Genomic DNA, 25,653 nt, shown 5'->3' with positions numbered 1-25,653 from the left:
AAGGGCTCCACCTGCTCTGATCTCCACAGAAAAACAACCAGCCAAGCAAACACATCCATTATTTCTTCCCAGAGATCAATTCCTTGGAAATACCTCACCTTGTAGATGATACAGGAGGAGAGCAGGAGGAAGAAGAAAGGCAACTCCACCAAAAATATAAACAGGCAGAGGAATGAAAAGGATTAAAATAACCCCAACCCCAAGGTGAAAGAAAGGAAAATAAATGAATAAAGCAGGATCTTGATGCCATTCCAAGGCTTTGACATGGAAGTGTGTTTCCCATTCCACTCCTCCATCAGAGGTTTCTCTCTGAATCTGATGAACCATAAAATAAAGAGGAAATTTAGAATAACCCAGAAAAATGGTGTTTTAGCCCTTCCCACTCAGGGTTTTCCCCTGAGGAGCTCTGGTACCTCGGCCCTTGTCTCCACACTGTCCCAGCAGCTCAGGGGCTCCAGGCAGATTAAAGGGCTCCTGGAGCAGCCTTTCCATGGGAAGGAGCTTTGGGGGAATAACTGGTCCCAGCTGGAGGAGCCAGGATCTGGGAAATCTCCCTGGCTGATGCTGTGAGATGAGAGTTTGCTGCATCAGAGATGGCTCCATGTCAGGCTCTGCCATGCACTGCCAGGGCCCCCGGGCATCCTGGCTGGAGCAGGGACAGCAGGAGGGGCTGAGCCCAGCTCTGAGCAACTTCTGGGCCAGAGAAACTGCCTGGGACAAGAGGGGAAGCTGCTCCCTGTTGGAGCTCTGGATGCTGAGAATTTCAGACTTTCTGTGCTGACAGACTCTGACCCCCAGGAGAACACTGCATTGACCTGAGGCTGTGGAGAAGCTTCCAAAATGGAATGATAGAACTGGGATTGTGGGTGTGGGGTTGGAATAGAAGTGTGTGATATCACAGGGTGGGAAACTTAGAATTTAAGGGTTTAGAATATAGCAATATATATAGAGCAAGATGGAAGTTGTAGGGTGGAGGCTGGTCCTTCTTCACCTTCTTCTCCACCTTCTTCTCCACGGGCTTGGGTGGTTTGGTGTAATTGGATAAAAATTGTGGGCACAGGTGATTGGTTATTGGGTTAAAAGTGAAAATAATTTAGGTGTAATTTCTTAATTGGACAGTTTAGCCTTAAAAGACCTTGTAGAGAAAGACAGCAATTTTGTACCTTGTTAGTGAAATACTGCAGAGCCCACTGCTGTGAGACTGTAACATTGATAAGAAATAACACACACCTGAATCTGAACACAAAATATTTTCTTGAGCACTTTCAATTCCAACCTTGACAGAAAAAAGCCAAGAACTGGCAATTCCCTCTGCAAGGAGAGGAGATGGCAGAAATTCAGATTTCACAGAGTGAAATGGATGGAAGGGAACTTGAAGATCACCTCATTCCAAGCCCTGCTGTGGGCAGGGAATCTTCCACCAGCCTCAGACAGCAAAATATGGAGGGGACGAAACCTGGATTCAAACCATTCACAGGGAAAGGTGTGGGGGTGAAAGAGGAATTTATAGGAAGGGGAGGGAAGGCTTGGATTCCTCTCTGCCAGCACTGGAAAGCACCTGAGGGACATCCTGGGATCCATGGCAGGGATGGAACTGGGTGAGCTTTCAGGCCCCTCCAACCCAAACCAATGTGGGATTCTGTGAATGCCCCCAGAGATGCCAGGGCGAGGGACAGTGCCTGGGACAGGGACAGTGCCTGGAGCAAGAACAGTGCCTGGGCCAGGGACAGTGCTTGGGCCAGGGACAGCGCCTGGGACAGGGACAGTGTCTGGGACAGGGATACTGCCTGGGGCAGGGACAGTGCCTGGGACAGGGACAGTGCCTGGAGAAGGGATACTGCCTGGGACAGGGACAGTGTCTGGGGCAGGGACAGTGCCTGGGCCAGGGACAGTGCCTGGAAAAGGGATATTGCCTGGGACAGGGATACTGCCTGGGGCAGGGACAGTGTCTGGGGCAGGGACAGTGCCTGGAGCTCTGTTTAGTCCAACACACCAGTCCTTGGGCCGTGGGGCTCACCCTGGGGCTGGGGGTGTGCCAGGGCTGTGGCAGCAGAACGGAACCTGCTGGAGCCAGGTGAGCGTGGAACAGCAGCATCCAGAGCAGGGCTGGAGCAGTGCACGGGGAAAAGCCCATCAGCAAGCAGATGAAAATGCTGTGAACTCGGGGAGTTCAGCCAGTAAAACCTGCACCAGGACAGAGCTGGGGTGGCCCAGGGCCCTGCAGCTGGAGGCTGTTGGACATCAGTGGCACTCTGCTCTCCATGAGGCTGCCTTTCCTCTCAGTAGCTCAGATATGAAGGCTCTGTCATAAATTAACAGAGGTTAAGGTAAAATCAGAGCAGCTGCCCCAAAGAAGAGCTTGCAGAAGTTTTCCTGCTTAGAAACAGCCATGAAAGCTCCCTTCAGTTGGTTTTCCAGAGGAGAGCAGACAGTCTCACTTTTCCATTCCACAGCCATGCTTACAACAGTTTTTGGGCTGCCAGAACAATGTCAGCTGCTGTTCTTGGATATAATTAGCCCAGATATTTTTGTGTTTGAAATACATTACAGACGAAGCCCACAGGCTTTTCCAGTTACCACCAAACCCCTCGTGCACATGCGGATAAGAGGTGATTATAAAAATAACGTGGTGGCTATAAAAATCTCCTGGTGCCCATGTGAGCAGCTCCTGCCTCGTGCTGTGGGTTCTGAGCCACACTGGTGGCACATGGACACAGACCAGGAGATCCTTTGGGGCCCAGGGAGCTTCCAGATTTACACAGCACCTTATAAACCCCAGGTGGGACCCACGGAGCCGGGAGCTGCTGCTGGGCCCAGCTCGTGCTCCCGGTCCTGCAAAACCAGGAGGGTTATTTCAGGGGCTGCTTATGGGCTGAGCAGCTTCACTTTGGGCTCTTCAGGCAAACATTGCAGGTGTGTGAAGACATCAGGATGTTTCTGTTCTCCATGGCAGGCAGGGCAAATCCTCTCTGCTTGCCGGCAAGCTGCAGTCGTGACAGAGTCGTGACACTGAGCCACATCCCCGGCACTCCTGAGGTGTCCAGGGGAGCTGCAGTCGTGACAGAGTCGTGACACTGAGCCACATCCCGGCACTCCTGAGGTGTCCAGGGGAGCTGCAGTCGTGACAGAGTCGTGACACTGAGCCACTTCCCCGCACTCCTGAGGTGTCCGGCTGCTGGCTCAGCTTTGTTGACTCTGCTCCAGCCACCAGCCCCATTTCCTGGACTTATCTGGCCCAGCAGATTTCCCCTCCTCTCCCTCCTCCTGTGGCCATAAACACGGAATCTCCTGCAGGCCCAGTCTGGGCTCGCAGCTTGTCGGGAGCAGATAGCAGCAGATAAGGGGCCAGGCCACATTGTCTTTCTGCAGCCTGCACCCGGAGTTCACTTTTAAATCTGAAAAGTGTTTGCTTAAGGAAAAGGAAATGTGCCTGTGTGTGCTGGGGGCAGCGGGAGGGAGGGGAAGGAGGAAGGGAGAGGTCCAGAGACCAAACTGGGGCACACGAGAGGGAGGATTGATGGAGATTGATGAGGGGAGTTCAGCAAAGGCCCTTGGAGCCCCTGTGCTCCCGTTGTCCTGCCCTGGGCCCAGACCTCGGGCCATTCCCAAAGGAGGGGAGTGCACAGCCCTGGGGTGAGTTTGGCTGGAGTGACACACAGCCCCTCACACCAGGGAGGGACACCCCATGAGAGGAGTTCTGCCAAGTCCCATGCTGGGACTTGATCCCTAAACCAGCCAAAAATCCTGGTTTAAACACATTTATACCCAGTGCTCAAACTGGGACAGTAGGAAACCTCTATCCCTGCAATCTGCCCTCCTGCATGGATGAAAAAGGCTCTATATTCCATGTCCCTGCAGTGCTGGGTGACACCTTGTCACTTGTTCTTGTCAGCAGAACAAACTTATTTAATTTCCCAGGTCCTGAGCAGGCCAGGACTCACTGCAGGTTCTGGGAAGCTCAGGACTCACTGCAGGCTTTGGGGAGCACAGGAGGGGCTCAGGACTCGCTGCTGTGGGACTCTGGGGGTTTGGGAAGACTCCTGTGCTGGCAGAATGCTCAGGGTGGAGGGAAACTGGGGAGCTCTGTGGCTATAAACCCTTTTATGCAGTGGCCCTTCAGCTGCCTCACTGCAGCCCACGAGCAGAGATTTCCAGCACGGGCTTGGGCACAGTGACAAAGCTCCCACGGAAGAGAAGGTCGAGGGAGCACATCCAGCAGCACAGAATGCTTCCCTCTGAGCCGGGCAAAGTTTCCTTTTGATCTCTGAGGTCCCGGGACAGCCCTGGCTCCCTGGATCAGGTAATGGCTCAGGGCCCGAGGCAGCCCAGGGCTGAAGGGAACAATAAAGGAGCTCCTGAGCCTGGCATTGCTGTGTTAATTTATGGATTGGTCTCCTGGTGCTGCTGAATCAACAAACCCTGCTGTTGTCTCCACTGGGGCAAGGTTTAGACCTTCTCTGGGGATGAATTTGGAGAGACAGATCTGTGTTCCCTGGGAAGCTGGGATCCAGCAGGGATGCAGCCAGCCCAGGGAAACCCGAGGGGCTGATCCTCCTCTTGGGACACACTTTACATCCAGGCAGCTCTGAGATGCAGGAAACGGCCACATTTTTACACAGCTTTGGCAACAAACACGTTGGAAACAACCAGAAGCAGGGGGAAATCATTGTGGAATCCCAGAATCTCAGAATGGTTTGGGTTGGAAGAGCCCTTAAAGGCCATCTCATTCCAAGCCCTGCCGTGGGCAGGGGCTCCTTCCTCACCTCATCCATTATGGGGCCTGAGAAAGCAAAGGAGAAATTGGGCAGGCCTTGATGCCTTCTTTATCGATGGGCCGGGCACGGCTCATTTGGAAAACTCATTTCCTGGGATCAGAGAGAGCTGGTGGAGCTCCAGGAGCTGGGAGGGGAGAGTGAGCTGCTGACTGAGCTGGGGACCAAGCAGCAGCTCCTCGAGCTGCAGCAAGCTGTGTGCAAGGAAAAGTCTGAACATGTGGAAGTCAAGGGGTCCTGGTGGGACTGGCAGAACCCCTGGAGCCAGGGAATGGCTGTGGGGAGGGATGTGGCGATGGATGTGGAGATGGATGGATGTGGGGATGGATGTGGGGATGGATGGATGTGGGGGGACTGGCAGAACCCCTGGAGCCAGGGAATGGCTGTGGGGAGGGATGTGGGGATGGATGTGGAGATGGACGGATGTGGGGATGGCTGTGGGGATGGATGGATGTGGGGATGGATGAGGGGATGGATGGATGTGGGGATTGATGTGGGGATGGATGTGGGGATGGATGGATGTGGGATGGATGTGGGGATGGCTGTGGGGATGGATGGATGTGGGGATGGATGAGGGGATGGATGGATGTGGGGATTGATGTGGGGATGGATGTGGGGATGGATGGATGTGGGATGGATGTGGGGATGGCTGTGGGGATGGATGGATGTGGAGGGGGAGGCTGGGAGGGGGAGGATGGCTGAGGGGATGAAGCACTGATGTTCTCTGTCCCTGGCAGTTTTCTCAGGCCTGTCCTGCAGACTGGAGATGAGAGCAGGGCTCCTTTCCCCAGTCCCTGAGGGATAACTGTGCCCAGTGCCATGGCAGCCACGGCTGGGTGCTGCTGGCAGTGCTGAGGGCAGAGCTGGCAAAGAACAGAGAGAACAGCAGAGCATCCTGCCCCGGCCTTCGCAGGAACCCAGTGCAGGTCTCACACAGGGAGTGCCAAGAACACCACATGGGGCTTTTAGGAAGGAAGAACAGCTCAGTCCATGGGGATTCTCTTCTCCACAACCTCCCCACACCACTTCTGGCTCCCCCAGGAAAATCCTTCACCTGCTCATGTTTCCACAGTGCCACTGAAGGAGGAGGGCAATGAGAACAGAGGGCAGCTGCAAACGCCCAGCTTTTACATCTGAGACACCAAAAAACGGCCTCAAAAATCCCAAGGTGGGATTCTGAAGGGCTGGGGAGCTGCTCAGGCACCACCCTGAGAGGCTGGGTGAAGGCAGATGAGGCCTGGGCGGGTTTCCCTGGCTGGAGCCCCCGTGGCAGAGGAGCGAGCTCCCGTTCCCATCCCGCCGTTGCCTGCTCTGCTCCGACACTTTGATTCACGGTGCCCGGCCACCCGTGACCACCCAGGGAAATGGGAGCTGGCCCGGGCAGCCAGGGCCTTCGTGGCCCCCCAGGGGAGGAACAGAGGCCACGATAACATCGCTGCATTGCAGCACAGCCCATTTGTCACTGCCCCTTCCCAGTGATCCCCGGCAGGAGCTGCCACTGTCCCCAGCACGGTCAGCACCCAGACTGGGGGGAGGTGACCTCAGAGCCACCTTCCCTTGGCTGGGCCCCCAGATTCTTCCTGGGGGTCAGGACATTCAGCCCTGCCACACAAGGAGTGGCCCTGTGCCTCAGTTTCCCCACCCTGTTCATTGGGACCTTGGGGATACAAAACCACCGGGAGCTTCCAGGGGCCTGAGGAGCCCTGGGAGCTCCTGGAGAGCCCTGGGGAGAGCTCCTGTTCTGCCTGGGAGCAGACAGGCTCTCTCCCATTCCCATCCCATTGTCCTCCTCATAAAAACCAGCTCTCCCCAGGCCCGTTTCCCAGTGTTTGGGTTTGGTTTGCTACTGGAATCCTCAGCCATGAGCAGCAGCCAGATGGCAAAGGCAGCCCGAGCCAGCTCTCCAAAGAGCTCTGCAAGGAGCTCTCCAAGCTCCTGGCTGAGACAAAGGACTCGAGGACAAATAAACAGAGCAGCAGAAGACAGTGAGAGCAGAGCCCCAGGAGGGGGCCAGCCTGGATCAAAGAGGGAGGCTCAGCCTTGCCCTGGCCCTTGCCCACCCCACTCCCAGCAAAGGCACCAGGAGTGCCCTGGAGGATGAGCAGCATTGCACGGCCGCTGCTTTTTGAGTCCTTTCTCGGTTACAGAAGCCCTGTGGACAGCAGAAGGCAACCAGCCTGTTTTCCTGGGGGATCCCATTCCTGCTCATCCCCCCCTCCCACCGTGTCCTCTCCCCCCCCGGCAGGGCTGGCCCTGCTGAGCCGAGCAGAAGGTGTCACATCAGGGCCCTGCCTGGCTCTCCCCTCCACCCAGCTGCTGATTTTTATAAATCCTGTAGAAATTTAATAATGACTGGGACATCCATCCTTCAGGGCGTGGTTGGAGTTGGTCTAGGAGGTGGAGAGGGAGTTAAATCAGATGGATGAGCAGGGGGTTTTTCCAGGTTCCACTGTCAGGAGCCCAGCTCAGCTTCCCTGCAGCTCTGAAATGCCTCACAAATGTCTCTCAGTTTCAGACTTTCTTCCCAGTGTTTTCAAACTTGAGGTGTCCTGGTTTGGTAGCTGTCAAATGATTTTTATTTGCACCCTGAGAACCATTTGGTCTAAAAAAGCCCTTTAATTTTACATCAAACAGCACAACAAGCCACGTAAATCCTGAGGGAATAGCTGTGGGCTTTACTATTTAGGTGGGTTGATTCTGTCAAAAATAAATATTTAATTATTAAAAAATAAATATAAAATAAAATAAAATAAAATAAAATAAAATAAAATAAAATAAAATAAAATATACTTTCACGATTCCTTCCCCCCTTTCTTTTTTTTTTTCTTTGTTATTTTTTTTGAAATCTGGACTAGTCAAAGCTTCAAAATCACTGATGAATCAGAAAGTCAGTTTTAAATCTGGACTAGTCAAAGCTTCAAAATCACTGATGAATCAGAAAGTCAGAAAGTGCATTTCTCACCCTGCTGGGTGGAGTGGCCTGTCCTGGGGTGCTTGGCCCATGGCTGTTCCCACTGGGATGTTGCTGTTCCCTCCCTGGGACCAGAACACCCCCAGGTGTGAGGATGGGGAGCCCTGGCTTTGGGTCTGGGAGCTCGGGGCTGGTGACATTTCTGCTGTAAGCACCAAGAGGGTGACACTGCTGCCGTGAATGCAGAGAGTTACCAAAGGTGCTTTGTTCCTGGGCACCCCAGTGTCAGGGCTGGCCTGAGGGATGGGGATGGCCTGGCTGTGGGCACCCTGCCCAGGCTCTGTCTGCCTGGCAATTCTGGAATTCAGCCCTGATGTCACCCAGGGTGGAGATCTGTGTCCATCAGAGGAGATTTCTCCTGGCAGCACCACAGGGGTTGTCCCTGTCCCAGGCTGGCAGGTCTGTGAGGGAAACCATCATCTCCCACCCCCACCTCTCTCTTTCCATCCCACGCTCCAGGTTTGCTCCTGGAATGAGCCCAGATCATCAGCAAACCCCCTGGGGGTTTGCTGTGGAGTTCATGGGAGCTTCCATGGTTCTGGGTGTCTCCTGAACCTCTGTGGAAGGAGCTCTCCATCCCCAGCAGCTCCTTGCCCCTTCTCTGGGCAAGCAGCACCTCCCAAGCCCTGGGGAGGGTGAATTTCTCCTGGAGCTTTTCCTGCTGTGGAGGTCACAGCCAGGCCTTTCCTGCTCTGGGAGGCTTGGCACAGGCTGGGCAGGAGCAGGTGCCACCCCTGCCCTGGGCACAGCCCTGGGCAGTGAGCTGCCCGCCCTGGCTGTGTCTGTGTGTCTGCCAAGGGGCTCCTGACACTCTGTGCCACTCTGTGCCCCGTGCTGGCCCCTGGGAAAGGGATCATTGCAGAGCTGGATGGCTTCAGTGCTGCAGGGAAACGGGCACAGCTTCCAGCTGGGCTGGCCTCAATGGCTGCACCCCTGAAACAGGGGAAAAAGTGTGTACCCTCCCCTCCTGGGCTACCTCAAACATACAAAAATCCAGATTTCCCAGCATACCTGGGCTCACAGCTCTTCTTGAGTTTCTCCACCTGTTGCAGCAAGGTAGAAAAATCATAAAGAAAAGCTTTGTGAAATCCAGCCTGCTCTCCTGGAATCAGTGGCTGGCCTTGTCAAAGCCAGCATTTTGCAAATTCCCACATGAAAGCGATCCTGGTGTGAGCAGTTTGTTAACAAAACAATCTATTCCTAGGTAAAAAAACCCCAGCACCTGTATAAAGTGTTTTTGCACCTTTAGACAGAAAAATGAAAACTCTGACAAGCAACTTTTCCTGCACGGACACACCAGGGGTCTCAGTGACCCATGAATACAGAATAACAACTTGTTACTGACCAATAAAGTAATTGTCAAAAAAACTACCAACCAATTGGAGTCACCCACGAGGTCTTTAAAACTGCATAAAAATGAGTTGTGTGAATAAAGAAGGGGCTTTTCCACCATGGGGAAAATGGAGTCTGTGTGATTTATCCCCATGCCCACCCATTTCTGCCCTCTAAGCTCAGATCCCCTGCTGAGGTGACGAGGATGGTCCCAGCTCCAGAGATGTTCCTGTCCCTGCACAGGGGCACAGCCAGTTCCTCTAGAATCAGATTTTTCTTCATTTTTTACAGAAATTCACAGTCACTCCGAGCAGCATTCTGCTCTTGGTGACGTGTGGAAACACTGGGAAATCTCTCCAGTGAGGCTGGGAGCTGAGGCTGATCCCTGCCTTGGTCAGACCCCTGCCCTCACTCACAGCAGTGTCACAGGAGCTTTTCCAGCTGCTGGAGGTTGCTCACTGCATCCCCAAACTGCCAGGGGAAGGCACATCAGGACAGCTTCCCCTTGGCTGGGCAGCATCAGATGGGCCCTGCTGGAGGTGGGCAGTGCTGGCAGACAAGGAGGGGGATGTGAAACACATCAGGCAGAGACAGGACAGCAGCACCCACAGCAAGAAATGTTCTTAGTGCAAAGAAGCCAATTTCTGCTCTCTGAGCATCATAACTCCAGTTTTCCTTATTTATTTCACCCGACCCCTCACTCCAGAGGGATTCAGTGATGCACAGAGCAGAGTGCTGGCCTGGGCACAGTGACAAGGAAATCAGGTTTGCTGGTGCAGGGAAATCTCTGCATTTCTGCCTCTTTCCAAATAGCTGTGGAGGAAGGGGCAGGGCGGGCTCCAGGGGGGCTGGGAAGGCTCCTTGGGGGATACCTGTGTGTGTCACCTGTCCATTGCCCCTGGGGTCACCTGTGCAGCACATGGCTCCTGCTGGGACCCTCAGCCCAGGTCAGGGATTGTCCTTTGCAGCACCAGGCCCTGGTGTAGAGAAATAGTAGACAAGGGTGCTGGGAGCACACAGAGGCAGGGGCAGGGTTGGGGTTTGATGTCCTGGGACCTGTCACTGATTGGTGAAGTCAGGCTGGGTAAAAGAAGGGAGTTTTACCTTGGATTTGCACCTGGAGAGCTCCGGGGCTGAGCTGAAATCAGTGAGGCAGTGCAGGAGGAGGGCTGGGGCTGGGGCTGAGATCGGCCCCATTTCAGCAGGGCTGAGCTCACCCAGGGGAGAGCACCAGCCCAGGGTGTCCCCATGGCAGAGAAAACTGGATCAGGACGTCCCCATGGGGGAGGACACCAGCTCAGAGTGTCCCTGCAGGGGAGGACACCAGCCCAGGATGTCCCCAGAGGTGAGAACACCAGCCCAGGATGTCCCCACGGGGGATTGCCCCAGCTCTGGTGGAACCCAGCACGTTTCCCTTTCTGGGCTGCGCCCTCCTGCCTCTGGAATGGGGGTGTTGTATTTGGGGCAGTGTTTCTGGGCAGGCTCAGGGACACCCCGTGGTGCTGTCCTGTCTCAGAGCATCCAGGATCATCCCAGCAGGACCCAGGGCTTGGCTGGACACTCCTGGTTTTCACATCGTGGGGGATCCTGGCCGAGGTTTGGGCAGGAGCCACCAAGGCCCTGCCGTGCCCTGCTCCCTTTGGCTCCCAGATGACATTTCCCTGGAGCAGGGGGCCTGCCTGCACTTTGGGGTCAGCCTGCAGGAGGGGATGAGGACACCTCCTCACCCCAGGGATGCTGTAGAGCTGTTATGTGTTATGTCATGTGCAGGAAGGGGCCCTGAGTGTCCATCCGAGGCTCCGGGGCAGCAGGAGGGATGCAGATCTCCCTGGAGCCCCCTTTGGAGTGCCCCAGTCCCCCTGGGTTCCATGGCCTGCTCAGGACTGGGAGTGCTCTCCCTGGAGCAGGGATGTGGCTCCCAGCTGAGCTGTCACTGCGTCACAGCCTTTCCTGGGGACCTCCCCACGTCAGCCAGCCCCTGCACCCTGCAGGGTCCGTGGATGCTCCTCCTTTCCCTTTTCTTTCAGTTATTTCTGTGGTTGTTTTTGCTTTGTTAGTCTGAGCAGATGTTGTACACATCTGGCCACAGCATGTTTGCTCTGTGCTGCGTTGGTGACACGGGGGATGTCCGTGCCACATCTGCACCATCCAGAGCTTTTGGTGCCTTGGCTGCTGCCCGGGGGCTCCTGTGGCCTGGGGGGCTGGCAGCAGGTCCCAGGTGAACTGGGCAGCCTCCAGGGTTGCCAGTGCCAGGCAGGCTGGGCTGGGGTGTGGCACACAGCAATCAGTGGGGCCAGGGCTGAGCTTTGCTCACCGACCTGGGGAAGGCTTTCCAGCCTGCCACGTACCAAAGCTCTGGAGGGAAGTGTACCCTGAGGAAAGGTGACGGTGAAATACTCCTTTATTTTCTGAGTGCAGAGACTGCGCAGCCTCAACTGCACAGTGGAAATATTATCAGGAAACTACAATCAATAATTTTTGGTTGTTGAAGAAGGAGATAAGTTGCTCTCTAACAAAAATCACTTGGGAGCATACGGTAAAAGGTTTGATTTTCCACTCTGGAGCAGAGAAGTCCATTTTATGTGAGCATGCGTGGAAAAAAGACATCCATTTCTGAGCATCCCTGTGTGTCACAGGCCAGCCCACGCTGTCAGCTCCAGCTGAGGGTTTGAACTGCCAGCCTGTGGTGAGCAGAGAAGGAATTATTGCCCAGCCCCATTTCTCAGCTCTTTTATGGAGATGGCATTGTCTGGAAGCAGTGTCTGCCTCCCTAAATATTCCCTGATAAAGCTGTGGCTCGCTGCTGCAGGAGTGAAACAGGAAATTTGTCCAACACCTCTGTGGAGCCATGGAAAGCAGAGTGCTGGAAGACTGGCAAGTGTAAAAGTCATGGCAAGGTACAAAAAGTCCTTGGCCTGGGCTCCAGGCTGCGAAAACTGAGTTCTTTGCTGACATCAATCCTGATTTGCTGCAGTGAGGGGAGGAATTTTGTGATTGCAAACACAAATTCCCAAGGAAAATTGTCCTCCCGTGCTGTAGTCTGGGTAATAAAGCTCCAAAGCAGCTGGCTATGCTCAAAGCAAACGGGGATTTGGGTTTCCAGTACATTATCCATCATTTCCAATTATCTCCTCATCCCTCTGGGTGGGAAGAGAGATCCATGAAGTGAGAAAAAAAAGGTGAAAGGAAGACATTTATTTATAGAAACAAATATTTATAGAAACAAAGGTGTTGACTCTCCCATCTCCCCATCTCTGGGGGAATGGACAGAAAAGGGGATGGGGACTGCTGGATCTTCCTGGAGAGCTTTGGGGGGTGCCAAGGGTGTCCTCCAGCCACTGCCACCGTGGCTGTGCTGTAAGGAGTCACAGAGGAGCCCCGGGGGTTTCAGGTGCCGTGGGCAGTTCCTGCACCCCCTGTCCCTCATCCCCTGCACAAGGGATGGACTGGGAGGGCCCACGTGGGGTTTGGGATGTTCGGAGGATTAGAGGAATTACCCAAGGCTTGCTGGCAAACAAGGGGGGTCAGCAGGTTATCAGGGGCAGGGAGGAGCTGAATTTCTTCCATGTCTTTCCACAGGAGGAATAAAAGCTCATCTGAGTTGGAAAAGCCCCCTCAGCTGCTCCTTCTCAGTGGCACTCTCAGGCTTAGGGACATCAGGAGTTCTGTGCCCCTGGGCAGTGACTCCTGAAGGAGAGCTGGGCCCAGAGTCATTCTCCTCCTGCTGGGACCTGCTGGAGGGCTGAGGGTGGAGCAGGTGGGGCAGAAACAGAACTGAAAGAGAGCTGGGAGCTCCCCAGGGCTGCCAGGGATAACTGATAGGAGAAAATGAGGAACTGCTTCATTTGGCTTTCTCTGTTTGGGGAACTGAGAGGGAAAACTGCTACTGCAAGTGCCTGGAGATGCTGAGGAAGGATTCAGAGTGCACAGTTCAGGGAGAGGAGGAGGTTTCCTTTGAGCATGGCAAGAGGCAGCCTCAGCCCAGCTGGAGGGTCTGTGGCCCTCCCAGGCTCAGGGTGCCCTTCCCTGCATCCATAAATCCTGGGGTGTGCTCCATAGCAGGGGAGCCCGGGCTGGGCACCACCAGGGAGCTCAGAGCTGCTGAGCCTGCTCTGCCACAGCCCAGGCAGCCACAGCTCCCTCTGCCAGGGAGGGGCTTTCCTCCACCTCCCGTGGAACTGCTCTCCTCCCCCTCCCAGGGAGACTCCCTCCTCCGTTTCCCAGGAAGATATTTTCCTCCATCCCCCCGAAGATGCTTTTGTCCATCTCCCCGGGAAGATGTTTTCCCTCACCTCCCATGGAGATGTTTTCCTGAAGCTCCCATGGATGCTTCTCTCACCTCCCATGAAGATGCTTTCCTCACCTCCCCCAAAAATGCTTTTCCTCCACCTCCAATGCAGATTCTGCCCTCACGTCCCATGGAGATGCTTTCCTCCACCTTGCCCACCCTCGTCCCCGGTTCACGAGGGGACAGAGGGAGCGGTGACATCCCGGGGGGAGCTGGAGGAGCAGAAGGGCTCATCCCGGAGCTGCGCTCCCTCCGCCCGGCTCCCAGCTCAGGAACTCTCTGAAATGCTGGCATCTTGTGGCAGCTTGGGAAAACAACATTTCTACTGGGGCCAAAGCTGCTGCTTTGAGAAAGCCCTGCTGGTTTCGGATCCCGAGGGATGGGGATGGAATTCTGGTAAGCAAAGAGAGAAACTGGGTGCATTTGTTCGGGGGGAAGAGGGGATATGAAGTCCTGCTCCTCCCACGCCCCGACTGCTGCAGCAGCCCTGTCCCTTTCAGAGGATGTGGTTATCAAACCATGAACTTCCCAGATGGGTTTTGATCCCCGTTCTTCCTCCATGCCATGTTTTGCCCTGCCTGTGGTCTCTGGGCTGGGAGGTTGTGTCAATCAGCCGAGGAGCTGAGACCACATGAGACATTTTCCCTCATCCTGGAGATCTCTCTCATCTGATTTTGGAAGATCTGAGGGAGCTGAGATTTGATGGCAGCTCTGTCCCCTCCAGCCAGTGCCAGATAAAGGTGAAAAATCTCTGTGGGTTTGGCTCAGATCTTCTCCATCTCCTTTTGCAGATGGACTCTCAGCCAAGCTCAGCTGCAGTGCTGGGAATCCTCATCCAGCAGGGGATGGAATGTTCAATCCATTGGAGCAAGGCAGCTCCCACAGCTGCACTTTCAGGGGCACTCATGCAGGTGCTCAGTTCATGCCAAATTCCCTCCCTCAGAGCCCTCCTGGATGCACAAATTCTCATCTCAGAGCATTAAACCACCAGGAGCAGCTCCCACCCTCCCTCCCTCCCTCCTGCTCTGTGCCACTCCTGGCAGGGACAGGCTCTGGGATGCTCCAGGAGCTCCTGTGGCCCTCGCTGCCCTGAAAAATGACCTGGGGACCTGAAGCCCTCTAATAAAGCAGGAAACATCGAATATTCCAGGGATATTAATAACCCAGGAGAAGATCTGGTTCTGTACACTCCACGTGGCCTGAGGGCACCGGGGCAGGGCTGGAGAGATCCCAGTTCTGCCTCAGCAGGGCCCTGGGGTGTCAGCAGGGCCCTCTGACCTGCCCAGGTGCTGGAACCCTGGCTGCTGAGAATTTCAGACTTTCTGTGCTGACAGACTCTGACCCCAGGAGAACACTGCATTGACCTGAGGCTGTGGAGAAGCTTCCAAAATTGATTGCTAGCAGTGGGATTGTGGGTGTGGGGTTTGGATGGGAGTGTGTGCCTGTGCTCAGCTGGGGCTGGGCTCTTTCTCCAGGCACTGACAGAACCAGAGCACACAGCCTCCAGCTGCACCAGGGGAAATACAGGCTGGATACCAGGAAAAAGCTCTTTACAACTTAGGGTGTGGGCTTTTAGAATATATATATATATATACATATATATATATATATATATATATATATATATATATATATACACAATATATATGGGGCACCTCTTTTTCACCTTCTTCTCCATGGGTTTGGGTGGTATTTTGTAATTGGACGGAAAAGTCCTCATTGCAGGAATTAATAGTTATTGGGTTAAAAGTGAAAATAATTTAGGTGTCATTTCTTAATTGGACAGTTTAGCCTTAAAAGACCTTATAATGAAAGATAGTGAGCCATTTTGTAGCTTGTTAGTAGAATGCTGTGTAACTCATGACTTGTAATATAGATAGGAAATAATAAACAGCTAAACCTAAACATGAAATTCCATCTCGAGAGCTTCAATCCTGACCTTGACAGAGCAGAAGAAAGAAGCTGCAAAGTGGCACTGAAGAACGAGTTCTCTGCCAGCTCCAATGGGAATCCAGAAGTAGGATGAGTCCAAGGCAGGAGCACAGGGAGGGGACACATGTGCCACCCCCAAGGCACGTCCCCGATGTCAGCAGCTCTCCCAAACCCTGTCCCTGCTACCCGTGCCCTGTCCGGGTGAGCTGAGCCGTGGCTGGGGCTGTCCCACCCCGGTGCTGAGGGATGGGAGCTCAGAAATCCTGGAAAGGATGAGGCAGCCCAGTGTCCGTGTGTCCTGATAGCCCAGCAGGGCTGGCACCAGAGAGCTCCTCCCTGCTCCTCCTGGAGGATGGGAGAGAGGCTGGGGGACCATGGATTAATAGGGATTGGGGGGTTCTGGGGTGTTTTCTGCAGAACTTCTGCTGGTCTGGCAGCCCGTGGGGGCTGGAAGGACCAGGGTGGCTGAAGGCTCCCGGGGAGGATTTCTTGTGTGCATTGGCAAAACGTGCTGGGATTTTTTCTGGGAAAAAGAACCAACTTCTAAGGAATGTGCTGAGGGAATGTTTTCACAGCCACAATGGGCTTCAGAGGATGATGCTCATAGAGAAAAAAACAACTTAGGGCTCATCAACTGCAACATTGGAGAGAACAGACACACTCGGGGGCAAATCCTTCTTCTGCAAGTGCTCTGTGCATTGTTTGAGGGGGGAGGCAGCCTGGGAGCCATCCTTTACCCAGAGAGGCTCCTGACATGTAAGCCCAGCTCTAAATCACTTCCTCCTTTATTAGAAATCACCATTGGCACAAGCTGCCACGGGAAGTGATGGATTCTCCATCTCTTGAAGTCTTTAAATGAAGACCGGATGGCATTTTGGAGGCAGGCGAAGCGGAGGCAGCAGGAGCGCTGAGCTGGGAGCAGGGTGAGCCGGGCTCATCTGGCCTGCGTTAGGCGGGAAGTCAGCCTGGATAATCGATGGTCCTCCCTGGCTCCGAGGGCTCTGCAGGTTCAGATCTGCAGCCAAAGGGGGAGGCTCCTCACGTGCCTCTGGCAGAGCAGCGCCCCGGGGTGCAGGAAAGCCTCTGAAGTGCCTGGAAAGCTCCCAGTGCTGCACATTTCTCCTCTCAGGCACCTGAGGCAGTGTCACTTCCCAGGAAATGATGTCTGCTCTGGACTGGCTTCACTCTAGCCCCAAACCCCTCCAAATGTTCCAGCTTCCTGCTCCCAGGCTGGGCATTCAGTGATTGCCAAAGATTCTCCACCATCCCTCCCCTTCCCAGCTCTTCAGCACCTGGAGGGGCCTCTCCTCCCCCCTCTCATCCAAGCAATCTCGTAATAATTAAACTCAAGCTAATTACCGCAGCAGGGGAAGCTGGACCAACTCCCCAGCCCTGCAACAGAGTGGCCAAAAGGAGACGAGCTTGGAGAACTTATTTTTGGCTCTTCCAGCACTTAGGAGATGGATGTGGAAAACAAGCCAGGAAAGCCAGGAGGGAGGGAATCCACTGAGATCAAGATGAAGATGAAAATCTCGATCCAGAGGCTGTTAACAGCAAATCTGTGCTCCAGGTCTTGCACAGGTGAAGCCAAAAGCAGAAACCAAAGTTTGGGATTTGGGAGATTTAATCCTTGGACATGTTTGCCATGATTTAATAGGAAAAGAGCATCGCACTTGTGACTTCTGCCTCCCTGGAGGAGAGAAGGGTGGAGAAAAGGAGCCTTTATTCAGCCCTGAGACTGTCTGCACCTGCCAGATCTCGTGATGGAAGGTGGCTGTGCTGCCCCTGGCTGGGCGAGCTCATCCCTCCTTTCCCTGGAAGTCGGGGACTCCATCCCCATCCCTCCTTTCCCTGGAAGTCGGGGACTCCATCCCCATCCCTCCTTTCCCTGGGCTTGGGGGGCTCCATCCCCATGCCTCCCTTCCCGGGGGTCGGGGGCTCCATCCCCACCCCCATGCCTCCCTTCCCGGGGGTCGGGGGCTCCATCCCCATCCCCATCCCTCCGCTCCCGGCCCGGCTCCAGCCCTGCCTTGCGGCGCGGCCGGACGGGGGCAGGCGGCTCCCAGGGACGCTGCGGGCTGTGAAAAACCCCAGAACACAGCGGAGCGGAGAGTGTCACTTCAGAGAGAAGCAAAATGTGAAGTCTGTGCATACATTTAGCCCTAGAAAAAAGGAAAATACAACAAAAAATAACAAGAGATGCCAGGAAAGGCTGCAAGTGATGAGACGCACCGGGAGCGCTGCCGGCTTTGCTGCAGCTCGAGGCTTTTCATGTAGGATTAAGTATTTAAAGTGAAGCCGACAGTTTAAAACTGCCTTAAAAAGCTCAGATCCACCTGAACCTTCCAAACAAGCAGCTCCATCAGCGGGGAAATGCCTCTACATTTCCTCCTCTTTTTAATTTAATTTGAACAAAACCATAACGTTGTAAGCCAAGTGCCTGTGCTGATGGATGAGAGCTTGGAAGTGGCACTGACGGAAAGCTGAGAGCAAGGGGAAGGGAGAGGGAGAAAATGTGTTACTGCATTACCCCAGGGCAGAGACAGAGAGAAAGAGAGAGGGAAAAGGAGAGAAAGAGAGGAAAAAGAGAGAGACAGAGAGAGAGAGAAAGAAAGAGAGAAATAAAGAAAGAAAATGAAAGAAAGAAAGAAAGAAAGAAAGAAAGAAAGAAAGAAAGAAAGAAAGAAAGAAAGAAAGAAAGAAAGAAAGAAAGAAAGAAGGCAAAGAGAGAAAGAGAAAAAAAAGAGATTGAAAAAGAGAGAGAAGAAAAAGAAAGAGATTGAAAGGGGGAAGGAAGGAAGGAAGGAAGGAAGGAAGGAAGGAAGGAAGGAAGGAAGGAAGGAAGGAAAATTAATTCTGATTTTTAGGTGTAGGAATGGAGGAGCTTTGCTGTAGCACCGGTGGCAATTTTAATTTACTCTTGTTTTGAGTGGGAAAATGGGCTTTTAACACAATTTAAATAAATGTCAGCGGTGTGTGGTGTGTGTTGGAGGGGGAGCACTGGCAGCGTCCTGCACTGAGCCTGAGGGTTTGTGGAGCTCAGGGGACTCAGCAGCGACTCTGCCAAGCAATGGGCGACAGTGGATTTGTCAATCCCTTTCCTTGTGCTCCAGTTTCAGCTGAATAATGAGGATAACAAAATCCATAAAGGAGCCACTGGCCTGTGCTGGGGATGAGAACGGCAGCAGAGCTGGGGCTTTGCCCTGTGCTGTGCCCAAGGATTCTGCTGCGTGTGGATCCCTGCATGGACCTGGCCCAGCCCCTGGATCCCTGGCAGCGTCCAAGGCCAGGCTGGACGGGGCTTGGAGAGCCTGGGACAGCGGGAGGTGTAGAGATGAGTAGAATGGAATGGCTTTAAGGTCCCTGCCAGCCCAAACCCTTCGGAACTCTGCTCCAGCACTGCTCGCGGAGGTGCCTGCCCTGGCACTGCTGTGCCCCGAGCCGCTCTCCCGACCTGTCCCTGCCCTCGGCTGCGACCATCGGAACGTCAACCCCTGCCCCGCAGGTGTGCCGCGGAGATAAACAGCCCGAATGTCCTGAGCTTCTCCAGGTGCTGCGAGGGGGAAGAAACAGCCCAGCAGGGCAGGACAAAACCCCACCTGGCTGCTCCCGACCCGAGCACAAAGCTCAGGGCAGCGCAGGGATCGATTTCTGCCAAAGCCGCCGTCGGCTCGGGCACAATGAATTCCTCCCCGGCCAGCCCGGGATGCTCACAGGAGCGGGGGAAGCTGGATCGCCTTCGGGAGGCGTCCGTGCGCTGGCCCTGCTCGGGACAGCGGCAGGGAGCCGGCACAGCTCTCCCGGCTCGGGGCTGCGGCAGGGAGCCGGCACAGCTCTCCCGGCTCGGGGCTGCGGCGCTCCGGGGAGGCGCTGCCGCCCCGAGCTCGGCTGGAGCAGCGCTTTTAATGGGGGGCTACAAAGGTTTGGGGCTTGGAAGGTGTAAACGCAGCTTTTAGTATGCGAAAATGGGAGCAAACTCTGGGTTGCAGTGCTGCCGATAACTGAGCTTGCTGCCCCTGGGATGCGGGGTTACCCCGGCCCCAGCGGGGTCTGGTGTGAGATGGGGTCACAGCCTGTGTCCAGACAGCCACAGAATACCCAGAGTATCAGAAAGCTTCAGCTCATACAGAGTAACACCACGGCACTTCAGAAGGCTGCAAGCTCAGCCCTTCCTGTGCTTTAGCCTGTCCTTTTATACCCCTCATGTCCATGCCTTACCCCGGGTGCCCTCTGTTCCCTGTGTGGTTGCTCAGCAGCCCCCATGCCTTACACCTGGGTGCCCTCTGTTCCCTGTGTGGTTGCTCAGCAGCCCTGGACACTCCATGGCTCACTGCTGTCAGTGCTGCTCACAGCTGCACCCACTGGGGATGAGGCTCAGCCCCATCCCAATCAGCACACACCGTGTGCCTGCACCAGGGTCCCTAAAAGGATGCTAAAAGGATGTTGTTTCCTTGTTGGATGGAGGATGGGCCCGTGTCCCCTCCCCACGGGTGGTTTGCAGGGCTCTGGGTCCCTTCCCTCAGGTGACCCAGCAGTGGCTGCTCTCTCCTCACCTGCCCCACGGCCTCAGCAGGGAGGGAATGCCTGCTCTGAGTGGAGGGAGGGGCAAGGGGGAGTGCCTGGGGAGAACTGAAGGAAAAATAAAAATAATTTGGAGAAAGTTTAAGTCTCAGCTCCAAATACCCTTATTTCTTTCCCCAGGGCTGCATTCCCTCTTGGCATCCCCTTCCCCAGCAGGGAAGCAGCTCTGGCAGTGCTGGGATCCTTGCTTGAGCCTCACAAATTTGTGATGTTTCTGAGCAGGATCACAGAATTCCAGAATGGTTTAGATCAGGAGGGACTTCAAATTCATCCAGTGCCACCCCTGCCATGGCAGGGACACCTTCCACTGTCCCAGGCTGCTCCAAGCCCTGTCCAGCCTGGCCTTGGGCACTGCCAGGGATCCAGGGGCAGCCACAGCTGCTCGGGCACCCTGTGCCAGGGCCTGCCCACCCTCACAGGGAGGAATTGCCTCCTGATTTCCAATTTGAGCCGCCTCTCTCTCAGTTTCAGGTCCACTGGGAAAGCAGCAGGTGGAGCTGGGGGGACACAGCTCTGGCTGCACCGCCCTGGATCAGAAGCAGTGGGATCCTCACCAGGGAGCAGAGTGAAAGCAGGGCTGCAGCACTGCCTCCTCCTTATTGAATTGCTTCTGATCCTCAGCAGCGTCCCAGGGCCTGCCAAGGGCTGCGTCCATCACACAGGCAGATAACAGCCATCATAATTAATAAACTCTAATGGGAAGGCACAGAAGCCAGAGCACAGGTGAATGACAGGGGCACTGGAGCCTTTTAACGTCCCCAGGACTTGTCTTCAAAGCCAAACACACCACAAGTATTTTCATGAAATCCAGGAATGGTTTGGGTGGGAAGGGACCTTAAATCCCATCTCGTTCCATCCCTGCCATGGCAGGGACAATTTCCACTGTCCCAGGCTGCTCCAAGCCCTGTCCAGCCTGGCCTTGGGCACTGCCAGGGATCCAGGGGCAGCCACAGCTGCTCTGTGCCAGGGCTTTCCCATCCTCCCAGGGAACAATTCCTAATTCCCAATATCCCATCCATGGCTGCCCTCTGGCAGTGGAAGCCATTCCCTGTGTCCTGTCCCTCCATCCCTTGTCCCCAGTCCCTCTCCAGCTCTCCTGGAGCCCCTTTAGGCCCTGCAAGGGACTGAAAGGTCTCCCTGGAGCCTTTTCTTCTCCAGGCTGAACATTCGTAATTATTTCAACCTCTCCTTGCAGGAAAATCATTTCCACATTCCTTTGCACAGCATCCCCATACAAAGAGGGCAGCTGAGCTTCCCAGGGCTGCCACGCTGGGAGCATCCATGGGTTTGCTGTTCCAGGTCAGCCTGGAATGGGCCAGATCCCGCTGTGGTGCTGGGCTGTTCTCTCCTTTCCTGCCAACCCCACCCCAGAGCAGCCCTGGCCTCTGTGTGAGCACGGCCAGAGGAGATGGGGAGGGTGGGGGGTTGGTGGCCACTGGGGCTGGCAGAAAAGGGTCACTCAGGGCACTGGAAATAACCCCAATCCACAGGGAGTGTTATTGCAGCCCTTCTGGGTGAGGCCGGGGCTGTGGCCCTGGAGAGGAGTGCTGGCTGCCAGCAAAAATCCTCTTAACAACAATTAATGGCACCTAATTACTCTTTCTTTTGTCTTTTATTTAGCAACGGGGCTCAGCCCAGGAAGCCCCTGCTTCCACTGTGGGAGTGTTTTGACTCTGCAAAGGGCTCATTTCTTGCACAAACACCACCAGCCAAGTCCCCGAGCTCCTGCATGTTGCCACATTTCTCTTCACAGAAAAAAGCAAGGCACAATTTTTCCCAAAAAATATTTCTGGGTTTCACATTCTCTGAACATCTAAGAAAGAAAACACAATTCTTATCTCGTTTGCTATACCTGTGTTATACCAAAATAGAAAACAATATGAAAATTGTTTACCCAAAGTAAAGATGTTTTGTTCTCTTGGCCTGTCAGGGCCAAGAGCTGTATCTGTGTCGGACTGTCACGAGACAGTCACGAGAAAATCAATGAAAAGTACAATTCTGTACAGTTGTAAACAAAAGCGATTCAGTTTAGATACAATGTATATAATATAGAATAATAAAATAATTATTTAACCTTCTGATGATAAAATCAGATGCATCACTCTCTTTCCCCTCGTTGGAGTTGCCCTTGATTTGTAATACCTGCAGGCCCCCCCTGCCCCCGGTACCCCCAGGGTGTCCCAGGGACACACCCAGCACCATCAGCACCCCTCCACTGCCTTGGGTCCTGCCTTGGCCCAAGGTGGAAACATTCCCTGCCCAGATCCCTTTTTCCCAGAGCTCTGTGTCTGTCCCAGGGAAGAGAGCCCCCAGCTCAGAGGGGTGTGGAGAAATGGTTCTGCTAAGCCAAACCAGCAGCTCCACTCTTGGCTCCTACTGGGACCCAGAGATAAAACAGGAGAAAAGGGCCTGATCCATCCCTGGGACCCTCTCCGAGCTCCAAGAGCCACAGCACTGGGATTTCCTGACCCAAAGCTTGTTTCTTTTCTTGTTTCTTTCTAGCCCTGGGTGGATTTTTCTTCCTTTAATTTCTTGAGCTCTTTCCTGATCCCATGTCAGCTTTCATCTCTCCTGGCAGTTTCCAGTGGCATCTCTTTTGTCTTCCTGGGGTGGACAAATGGCCCTGGGGGTGGAATACAGCGAGCTCTGGCTCCTGCTGCTGGCACAGTCAGGGGTGAAGGACCGGGAGCATCTCCCGGGGCAGAGGAGCACAAGGATCTGTTTAAACTTGGAAAGAGCAGCCCGAGGCTGAGCATCAGTGTGGCCAGCACGAGCAGGAAGAGGTGTCCGGGTTGTAGAAAGGGGGTTTTTTTGGGAAATGGTGAGGGACAACCACAAGCCAGAGAAATCTGTGCCAGAGGAAAGGCTGCAGGGACTCCAGTGCCCGGCAGCGTGCATGGAAAAGGGAGCAAGAAGTTCTGCTCCCAGGGACTGGGGGTGAAGCAACATTTGGGGAGGGAGAATGGGGATGAAAACGGGGCCAAACTCTGCCCTGGAGCTGAGGGCAGGGCAGTGACCCCTCCTCTGGCACGGACAGGGAGCAGGCAGGGCAGCGGCCACACGGGCAGGCAGGAAGAGACAGCAGCTAAAATAAGCGGAGGGGTGGAGAAGGGAGGGGGGAGTATCAGGGAGATAACAGAAAGGTTAGAGAGGAAAGGCGGAGGAAGTGAGCTGAAAACAGCCGGGATGTCACCGAAAGGTGAAGCTGCGCTCCCGCCCAGCGCCGTGCCCAGCCCAGCCCTGTCGTGATGCTCGGGGCTCCGTCAGACACCGAAATCTGCCCTCCGGCCTCGCCTGCCCCGGCAGCGACCCGGGGGCACCTGGAAACCACCCGTGCTGTGCCCTGGGCTCCGGGGGCAGGCAGGGGCACCTCTGTGCCGGCCAGGCTGCTCCTGTCCCTGTTTGTTCCCTGCAAGGGACACGCAGCGTGTCGCTGCCACTCGGGAACGAAGCCCGAATGAACGAGTGGCTCCAGTCCTTTCTACGCGGGATGTTTTTCATTTCCACGGCTCATCCCGGGGTGGGAACAGCCGCTGCAAGCTTTGCCGCTGCTTCCACCTGACCGCGAGCCAGCGAAACCCTCGGGGGCGATTTTGTGTTTGCGAACGCGGAGCCGGCTCAGCGCGCAGCCCACAGGTGCCATTACCTCATGGCTGGGAATAACCCGGCGGCTTTCGGAGTCACAGCCCTGCCAGACACCTTCTCCTGGCTGCGATCCCGGCGGCAGCACCCCAGGGCCGGGACGGAGGAGGGAGGATGAGGATGGAGGGCGGAGGGTGGATGATGCTCTTTGGCCCCCACGCTTTGCTCCCATTTCCTGGCTGCCAATCTTGATTGAGCTCCTCGGGCTCAGCATCACGACACGGCCGGGGGGGATGAGGCTCGTGGGCTCGCACAGGGGCCGAGCTGCAGCAGCTGGAGGGAAAGGAAGGGGAGAGGAGCGGAGAGATAAAGCCCCCTCCCCAGCAAGGCTGTGCTGCAGCTGATAAGAGCCCTGGCGGGCTGTAATGGGAGCCCTGGCTGGCTGCTTCCTCACAAAGTCATGACTCAGGGATAATGTTCACATCCTCTGAACGGCGAGGGAGCTAAAAATACAGCCAGGAAAATGAGAATGAGCGAGCGAGCATGAATGAGAGCGTGAGTGAGAAATGCACTGGGGAAAAGAGAGAGGAAGCATGAATGAAAGAGCCTGGGAGAGAGAGAGAGGGAGAGTGAAAACAGCCGGAGCCGTCCAAGTTTCCAAGCTGCAAAGCTTTGCCTGCAATCAGCGCTCTGCCAAAGGCAGCCTGCAGGAATGTAAAGGCAGCCCGGGAATTCGGCTTTGCCGGAGCACTCCTGGCATCGCCTCCCTGGCACCTGGGGCACGGGACACCAGCGGGACCCCCCGTGCCACCCAGCCCAGCACCGGGGTGCCCCTGAACGCACAGGGACCTGCCTGTGTGCCCAGGCACAGATCCAAACCCATTCCAGCTCTCCCACGGATCCCGGGCAGGTTCCCTGGGAAGGAGGGATGCACCTCTGCCCTCGGTGTGGCTCCTCACCAGGGTGGGGTGGCCCTGGAGAGCCCCACTGCCCCCCAGCCCTGTTTCTCCATGTTTCTCCACGTTTCTCCTGTTTCTCCATCAATTCCTGTGGTTTTCGCCAATATTGCTGTGAGTCCCTGGCCTCCCCCTGTGCGAGCCCCAGCACCTGCACACAGCCCCGAGCTCGTTCTCCTGGAAAGACAAATGATTTTGCCCCCCACTGCTGCCCTCTCATCCCACAGACATCCCTTTGGAGCTGCAATGTGTTTCACAGATTTATCCCAGTGCTGGGCTCCCACCACAGCCCCCCTGGCACCGGGCACTTGCCCCATCCCCTAAAGTTCCCCTGCTGCAGAGCCAGGGTTGGTGAAGGGGCCTTGGAAGTGTTTAGAGTTTGGAGACCCCTTTGCCTGGAGGAGGTGTATTCAGAGCAGGATGGTTCTGGCTGCTTGGGAAGTGCCTGAAACACTTTTCTCTCCAGCTTTGGTGGGATTGAGAGGAATCTCCTGAGGAAAGCAAAGCCCCTTCCACGGAGAGTGAGGAGTTCAGCCACAGAGAGGTTTTTACACCAAAGTGCCATTTTCTGCTCTGCCCTCCCTCACCCTCTTGTGGGCTGGGAGAGGGGAGTAGGTGCTCCTGCCTGCAGTGCCCAGAGAGGGCTGGCAGGGAACGATCCTGGCACATCCCATCCCATCCCATCCCATCCCATCCCATCCCATCCCATCCCATCCCCAGCACATGCCAGAGCCCTGTTCCAATTATTTCCTCCTGGGGCTCAGGCTGATCTGACACGGCCCCTCGCCTGCCTCTTCCCCGCTCCTGGATTTCCTTCTGAGCTTCTTTTTTCTAAGTTTCCCTGGCTGGTCTGGGCCGGGCTGGCAGAGGGATGCTGCAGGGATGCTGCAGGGATGTTGCTGGGTGGGGCTGGGAGCAGCTGGGGCAGTGCAGGGCTCTGCCGGAGCCGTGGGACACACACTGCCCGAGTTTGACACATCCTCGGGAGCAGCTCTGCAGTGCTGCGGGGCTGCTGGGACCAGGAGGATGCTGAGCCAAGGCCAAAAGGTGGGGAAAGGGCTCATGGCTGATGGGAATGTGTTGCCATGCTGGCCCCAGCCCCCGGTGCTGCTACAGCAGCTTTGTGGCACAGCCCCTCGTGATGAGACCCCCAAGGGACGGGAGGGGCTCAGCCACCACCTAACCGGGATTGACTTAAAAGGACCAAATCCAGCCCAACTGGCGCTAAATCCATTTAAA

Source organism: Passer montanus, unplaced genomic scaffold, assembly GCF_014805655.1.
Source record: "Passer montanus isolate IOZ18808 unplaced genomic scaffold, ASM1480565v1 scaffold47, whole genome shotgun sequence".
NCBI lineage: Eukaryota > Metazoa > Chordata > Aves > Passeriformes > Passeridae > Passer > Passer montanus.
Note: the sequence above shows the minus strand (reverse complement) of the source record.